Source organism: Acomys russatus, chromosome 6, assembly GCF_903995435.1.
Source record: "Acomys russatus chromosome 6, mAcoRus1.1, whole genome shotgun sequence".
Classification (NCBI taxonomy): domain Eukaryota; kingdom Metazoa; phylum Chordata; class Mammalia; order Rodentia; family Muridae; genus Acomys; species Acomys russatus.
This window is the reverse complement of record NC_067142.1, coordinates 12,515,310-12,524,370: the sequence shown is the minus strand read 5'-3', so window position 1 is coordinate 12,524,370 and position 9,061 is coordinate 12,515,310.

Below are 9,061 nucleotides of genomic sequence, written 5' to 3'. Positions count from 1 at the left end.
TTCAAGCCCTCTACTTCAAGGTTCAAACCTTAGCATATAACACTTTACGCCTAGCAAAAAAAAAATCATGACAAAGTTTAATTTATAAACTAGATACAATAAGCTACAGTTGAGAGTAAATTATCAGAAAACAGAGCAATTATAAGTACAAAGTGCAGCTGGACTGCTCCAGTGTAGGCTCGACAAAGGATCAATTCTACTGCCCGGTGTAATAATTTGAGAAATGATCATTCTTTTTGAAAAAAGACATACTGATTCAAATGTATGAATTTTTTGTCTCTAGAATTGTCCACTTATTATTTTGAAAGTGCCTTAGTTAGGGTTTCTATTGCTGTTACAAAATACCTTATCAAAAAATAAAGATGGGGAGGAAAGGGTTTATACTGCTTGCACTTCTACATTGGTGTTCATCAACAGGACCTGATGCGGAGCCCATGAATGGTTGCTGCTTACTTGCTTTATTTCCCTGGCTTGGTCAGCCTGATTTCATATAGACTCCAGGATTACCATACCAGGAATGGCACCAATTAAAATATGCTCAGCCTTCTCCCACTGTTCATTATTCTGTATAGTATAAAGTCATTTACAAAACTAAGACTTCTTTCTCTCTGATGACTCTAACTTGTGTCAAGTTGACTCAAAAACGTACAGTACAGCAAGTATTTTTAATTAAGAATAGCTTAGACTTTAGAATTTCCTAAGTGGAATTATGAATATTAGAAGAAGGTAGTATCTGAGAAAGGATGGAGGGAAATATCATTAAAATGACTAGATTGATAGGTGTTATGGAATGATTTAAAGATCCTTGTAACTGATAAGGTTAGTCTGAACAAATCCAATTATCTGCCCTGAGTGACAGGGGATTGGAACTCTTCTCTAAAGTGTCAATTGAGAACATTCTGGTGTTAATCAATGGACACCTTTAAAAGTTACCTCCTTCCTTCTAGCTGAAAAATGCTAACACTTAACACCTCAGAGAAATTCTTATCCTCCCTTCTGCACTTGAGATGCTAGGTTTCTGTATCCACAACTGGATACTCATTTCTTTAATATTTTGAGATATCATGTCTTTCACACGTCAAAGATGAGGTTTTTGCTTCTGGGCTTCAGTATTTTATTATTAGATAGATGGATCACACCTGTGCCCTGGTGCTATTTCAGTGGAGGTAAGCATAAGTGCCACCTCTGGTCATACATTAATAGAGTCTGGTCTTCAGTACACGAGGTCTCTCATGCCTCAGGTAACACTAACTTCATTTCTCATCCTAAGGCATGCTTAAGCACACAGTTTACTTAGAGGTTAAGAGTTATGAATCTAATTAAGAGGATGGAGAAGTTCTACTACATTAACATTAATAGTGCATGGAAAGCACTCCCAGAGGCTCCATTCTTTAAGAAGCGGCCATTTCCATGTCTACTCTCTTTTCTCATTTTGTCTTCTAGAAAAATTTAATAAAAATTTTATACTAAAACTGACACCTACATTCAAGAACGATGAACAGTGGCTATTCTTTCTGCTTACTTCTTTATCATCCTAACAGGCAGGAAGGCTAAGCACAGTTTCCAGGAAATAATTTGCTTAGTTGACCAAGGCTGTCGTTGAGGTAGAGAACCAAAGGATGAAAAATTATCATGAAATGTGTAGTATAAGGAAAAGATGATGGGTCTTGCTCACCAAATAAAATGTGAACATTTTCTTCATATTAAACCTGAAAGGCCATTACACTAGAAATCCATTTCTATAAATATTAAACGTAAATGGCAGGTGTGATATATCAGGGAAATCCAAGACCTTTCAAAACTACCTACTTTCAGTTTGTCTTGGACTGCTTCAGTTTATACACAACAATTAGAACTCAACCTCCACCAGCTAAATTATATTTTACTCATGCATTTATCATGGTTAATCTTGGACATCAGTGGTGCTTCCTCAATACTCAGCCTAGAAGTTCTAGCATGAAAAGCAATTATCTTTGCACATTTACCTGGGGACACTGCTAATGGAAGGGCAAGTCCTAGAGTAGCTGACCTCTTAAGTAGCACATTGGGAGGCTTAGCTAAAAATGTTTAGCAAAGTATATGTTTCAGAGGTATTGAAAAACACTTAAAAAACTGTTTATGTTGAATTATAAAAAGAAAGAAAGAGTGGATTCAAGATGTTATTAACAACTATGCACTGTGTCTCAGAGGCAGGATGGAGACAATTGACCTGGATAGGAGCTACCCACCAAAAGACCTAAAGAGCCCTACACTAGAGGGATACATATGGTAAACATCACACGTGGGTCTGGCCTCAGGCCATCCAACTGGGCCATGGAGGACAGGGGCCAAATCCTCAGAGACTGGCCTCATATACACCAGTGACCTACAGTTGCTCTCTATATCTTGGACACTGTATCTTAGATGGAATTGTAGGCAGTGAAGAACCACCATCTGAAACTGCTGACTACCCCAGGGGAGAACTCAGGAGAATGTGTAGAAATGACCTCAGACCACCTGCAAGTCCAGAGAAAGTCCCAGGGTCCTGTGGCCCGGGGAGCTTCTTGAAAGTCCAGCGCAGCCTATTAGGCTGTACCTGCACTATCTCTTACTGAACAGAGGCTTACAGAATACCACTGACAGTATCTGATGTCTCCGAGGGGAGCCCAGAGTGTGGATCTGGCAGAGATGTGACTTCAGATAACCATGCCACTACATGAAAGGATCCAAGGCCCAGAGGGGAGAGGGGGGAATGGACCCCAGGCTGTGGCATACAGGCAAACATGTTCTCTCACCATGCCCCATGGCCTAAGCAGGAACTGGCAGAAACCTTAGCCAGGAGGTGGGGGAAAGAACTTAATTCCCATAGCCTGAGTCAAAACAGGCAGAAGTCTAAGCCATTGGGCAGATTCCACATACTCTGGCATTTTAAATCAAGACCCCAGGGCTCCAGTGGCCGAGGGCAAGGTCTCTGAAGCATAGCGAAAGGAAGATAGTACCTACACAATGTTGGATTGAATCGTGGGCTGCAGAGCACTAACACTAGTCTCTACTGGCTCAATGGTGAGCTGTGGAAAAACGTTCTCTTGAGATTAATCCAGGTAACCTGGTTGATCCCACAGGTGAAAGGCCTCGACCCATAGACAGTCACCAATGAACTACTCTCAATGACCAATGAAGGACACAAAAACTACCTCCCAACATCAAAAAGCAAGTTGATCAAAAGCCAGTTTAAAAACACAAACAACAAAAGCCACAATAATATTGCACATCCATAACATAGTTATCACAAAGAATTCAACACTGGGAACTCAAACACAATTGAAGCATGAGAAAATTAACTAAAATCCTTAGTAATAAAGGTGATAATGGAGAAAACAAATAAAAACCATGAACAAACACAGGAATATGTAACCAAACAGACTTCGGACATTAGAGAGGATATGACAAAAGCTTATAGAGAGGAAATGAAGAAATCAATGGAGAAATTCAGGAAAATCCAAACAATCAGATGAAGGAAATCAATAAAATGCTTCAAGCTCTAGAGATTGAATTGGAAACAATGATGAAAGCACAGACAGAAGAAAGTTGGGAACAAAAGAACTTAGAGAAGAAGAAAGGAAATGGAGAGGTAAGGTTCACTAACAGAGTTCAAGAGAAGGAAGAAATAATATTGGGTATGGAAGATACAATAGAAGAATTTGATGTAACTATCAAATAAAATGTTAAGTCTGAAAAATCCCTAACACAAAACATCCAAAAAACAAGGAAAACATGAAAAGACAAACCCTAAAGATAACAAGAATTGAGGAAAAAGATGTGCGCCCCAGAAAAGATTTTGAACCAAATCATAGAAGAAAATTTCCCCCACTTCAAGAAAGAGATATATATGGTCAAACAAGATGCATACAGAATGCCATTTAGATTAAACCAGAAAAGAAAATCTTCCAAGCAAATAATAATCAAAAGACAAAATGTGCATAACAACGAAAAAAATATCAAAAAATGGCTGTGGAAAAAGGCCAAATAACATACAATGGCAAACCTATCAGAATTGTAACTGACTTCTCAGGAGAGACCATAAAGGCCAACTGGGCCTGAGGAGAGGTCCTGCTAACCCTAAGAGACCACCGATGGCAGTCAAGGCTACTATACCCAGTGAAAATTTCAATAACCACTGTTGGAGAAAACAAGATATTCTATGGCAAAAACAAATTCACACATTACCTATCCACAAATCCAACCTAACAGAATTTACTAGAAGGAAAAATCCAACCAAAAGTTACAAACTACAACCAGAATAATACAGGAAATAGAGAACTACACTGTTGCAAAAATTAATCACAAAAACATTCTCCCAAAATCAACATTAAAATCAAGTGACCTAACAGTCACTGGTCAGTAATATCTCTCAACATAAATGGTTTCAACTCTTCAATAAAAAGACACATACTAACAGAATGGATTCATAAACAAGACTCATCATTCTTCTGCATTCAAGAAACATAACTCAGACACAATGATAGATATTGCCTCATGGTAAAAACTATAAAAAGATACTCCAAAATATGTACACAAAAATCAAGTTAGCATAGCTATTCAAATATCTAATAAAGTAGACTTTCAAGCAAAATTAATCAAAAGAGATGAGGAAGGACAATTCTTACTTATCATAGGAATGTTCAATTAAGATGACATCACAATTCTTCAAATCTATGCCTGCAATACAAGGGCACCAACATTTGTAAAATAAATACTAATAAAGCTTAAACCACAAATTGATTCCCCACTCATTAATATTGCAAGACTTCAATCCTCCACTTTCACCAAAGTATAAGTGAGTGAAACATAAGCTAAATGAGAAATAATGAAACCAACTGATGTCATGAATCAAATGGGTCTAATACAGATCTACAGAAATTTTCACACAAACACAAAAGATTATACCTTCCTCTCATTACCGCATGGAACCGTCTCCAAAATTGACCATATAGTATTTAACAAAGCACTCCTCAACAGATACAAGAAGATTGAAATAATACCTTGTATTCTATCAGACTACTATGGACTAAAGCTGGACTTCAACAACAGAAATGATAAAAAGCATACACACACATGGAAATTAACAATTCTCTACTCAATGAAAACTTACTCAGGGAATAAATAAATTAATGAATAAATAAATAAATAAATAAATAAATAAATAAATAACTTTCTAAAATTCAATGAAAATGAAGGTACAACATACCCAAGTTTGTGGGACACACTGAAAACATTGTTAAGAGAAAAAATAATAGCACTAAGTGTCTTCATGAAGAGATTAGAAACATCCAAAGTACGGAACTTAACAACACATCTGGAGGCCTAGAAAAAAAAGAAGCAAAAGCACCCAAAAGGAGTAGAATGCTACAAATAAATTCAGGGCTGAAATCAAGAAAATTGAAACAAAAAGAACAATTCAAAGAGTCAACAAAACCAAGAGATGGTTCTTTGAGAAAATCGAAAAGACAGAGAAACTGTTAGCCAAACTAACTAAAAGGGAGAGAGGTACTATCGAAATCAACAAAATCAGAAATGAAAATAAAGACAAAATAACAGACACTGGAGAAATACCGATAATCATTAGGTCTTTATTCAAAAGCTAATACACCACAATATTTGAAAATATAAAGAAAATGAACAATTTTATTGATGGATTCCTCTTACCAAAGTTAAATGAAAATCAGTTAAACGAATCAAAAAGTCCTATTTTACCCAGAAACAAGAGCAGTCATCAAAAGTCTTCTAACCATGAAAATCCCATGGTCAGGTGATTTCAGTACTGAATTCTATAAGACATTCAAAGTAAAGATAACACTGATACTCTTCAAACTACTCCACAAATTAAAAATGGATATAACATTACCAAACTCATTCTATGATGCCACAGTCATCTTGATACCAAATCCTCACGAAGACCCAAAAAAAGAAAAAGAATTTCCGAACAATTTCTCTTATGAATATTGATGCAAAATACTAAACAAAATACTCACAAATCAAACTCAAGAACACATCAAAGATATCGTTCACGAAGACCACATTGGCTTTATCCCAGGCATGCAGGGGTGGTTTAATATATGGAAATACATCAATGTAATCCACCATATGAACAAATGGAAAGAAAAAAAACAGTATGATTATCTCTTTAGATGCAGCGAAAGCATTTGCCAAAATCCTACACCTATTCATGTTTAAATTCTTTGAGAGATCAGGCATACAAGGCACATATCTAAAAATAATAAAGACTATATGCAGCAAGCCAAAAGCCAACAGCAAATTAATGGAGAGAAATTAAAGGAAATTTCACTAAAATCCTGAACTACAGATCTGTCCACTCTCTGCATATCTCTTCAATATAGTAATTAAAGTTCTAGCTAGAGCAATAAAACAACAAAAAGACATCAAGGGGATCAAAATTGGAAAGGCGTAAGTCAAATTATCCCTATTCACATAAGATATGATTGTATACATAAGTGACCACCCAAACACCAATAGAGAACTCCTACAGCTGATAAACACATTCAGCAAAATTGCTGGATACAGATTCAACAAATAACGACAGTGCTGAGAAAGGAATTAGGGAAACTACACCTTTCACAATTGCCACAAGTAATGTAAAGAATATAGGTGTAACTCTAACCACGAAAATAAAATGAATGCAGATATAAGTGAGTATATACCATTTGAGTCTTTCTGCTTCTGCCTTAACTCACTCATTATGGTCATTTCTAGCTTAATCCATTTGTCCACAAATTTCGGGAATTCCTTGTTTTTAATAGCTGAACAGTATTCCATAGTGTATATTTACCACAATTTCTTTATCCATTCTTCTACTGAGGGACACTTAGGCTTTTTCCATGTTCTGGCTATTATGAATAAGGATGCTATGAACATGGTTGGGCAAAGTTTCTTGTTGTGCACTGGAGCATCTTCTGGGTATATTCCAAGGAGTGGGATAGCTGGATCTTGCGGAAGCCCTATTCCCAGTTTTCTGAGGTAACACCAGATATATTTCCAAAGTGGCTTTATTAGTTTGCATTCCCACCTTCACTTACCTGGAAACTGGGAAAAAGTGGAGGACATCCTATTGGGACTCTATATGAGAGAAGCATGGGAGAATAGCAAAGTAGAAGGAACCACAGGGTCCTAGAAACCTACAAGTAGAACATTATGATAGGCAGATTTGGGTCCAGTGGTCCCGCTCAAACTATGGCACCAGCCAAGGACAATACAGGCCGTAAACTTCAAACCCCTACCCAGATCTAGCCAATGGACAGGACATTCTCCACAGTTCAGTGGAGAGTAGGTTATGACTTTCACATGTACTCTGGTGCCTCATATTTGACCATGTCCCCTGAAGGGGAGACCTGGTGGCACTCAGAGGAAGGGCAGCAGGCTACCAAGGAGAGACTTGATACCCTATGAGCATATAAAGGGAGAGGAAGTCATAGGGGAGAGGAGTAAGGAGAAAATGGAAGGGAGTGAAGAATGGGAGGATACAAAGCATGGGATAACAATTGAGATGTAACAAGAATAAATTAATAAAAATGATAAAAAAGAACATTTAACATATTTGACATTAAAAAAAGAAAAGAAAATGAAATGAATGACTTGTATAAAAAAACTATAAGTTTGTGAAGAAGAAAATTGAAGATGATATCAGAAGATGTAAAGATCTTCCATGTTCATGGATTGGAAGAATTAACATATTAAAAATGGCCATCTTACCAAAAGCAATGTACAGATTCAATGCAATCCCTATCAAAATACCTACACATTGAAGGCACTCTACTGCCTGAGCCATCTCCCCAGCAGTGGGATGAATTATAATGGTCATGGTCACAATCTTTAGGTATGTTGAGCTTATTGTTAATATTCATGGTGCTGTCCTAATTTAGGGGTTTAAATGATTAATTCAGATCACTCCATCACATTAAAATTAATGTATCCTTGCTTGTGCTTCCTTAATAACTTTATAGTAGTGATTATATATGTGATTAAGCTTAGTAGGAGGCTCAATTCCAGGTAGGATGTGAGTAATACTTTGTTTTAAACAACACCAAGGTATCAATGCGTTTTATCTACTCGTTTCTCCTTGTTCAGCCAGATGTAAAATCAAGTAAAAATTAATTTTCCTTAATTTATGTGTTTTTAGAAACCAGATATGAAGAGACATGGCAATTTCCAAGAGTCCCTTGAAATTATCGTTCTTTTATATATAATATGATATATATAAAATAATGTGTGTCCTGTGCTAGAATACCAGGATAACTTCAAAGGCCATGATATGAATGAACCATCAGACATACTATTTTTTTATAGAGCCATATTCAAGATACAGAAGAGAAAATCATGAGTGATTCCTGTACAGTCAAAAGTTTAAAAGAAAAATGTGAAGATTTAAATTTAAATATTTTAATCCAAAGCCTTATAATATTTTTACAATGATAGAAATGTAAAGAAGTAGAAACTGAAAGATTTTTTAATATAGATACAACTTGTTATATTTCCATTCACCGTAATATATAATGCAATGGGTTTTCATACCTTAGAATTCAAACACTACTGAAATGTACTTTTAGAATATTTCTTATCCAAAAATAATACCTCCCACTAATTACCATTTGTGGTGGTTTGATTAAGAACTGTCCTCCATTGGTTCATGTTTTTGACCATATGGCCTTTGACTGCTGGTGCTACTTGTGAAGATTATGGGACGTTTAAGAAGTGGAGCCTCAGAAGAAGTGGCTCATTTCTCACTGGGGGCAGAGCCTTGAAGTTTCATACCCTGGACTACTCAAATGTTTCCTGAGGAATTTGTACTACTGCTGACATGTCTTTCCTCCCTGCTACCAAGAGGAACTCTATTCCTCTGAACAGGAATGCCAAAACAAGTCCTTTCTCTCTAATCTGCCTCTCTCAAGGTACTCTGTTACACAAGAAAAAAAAAAAAACTCAATAGAGTAAATTGTAGACATTCCTACTCCCATCCTGTTTCATTCATTTAATCCCAATTCCAGTAGTGGTGTTTCCTCTTCTGTTT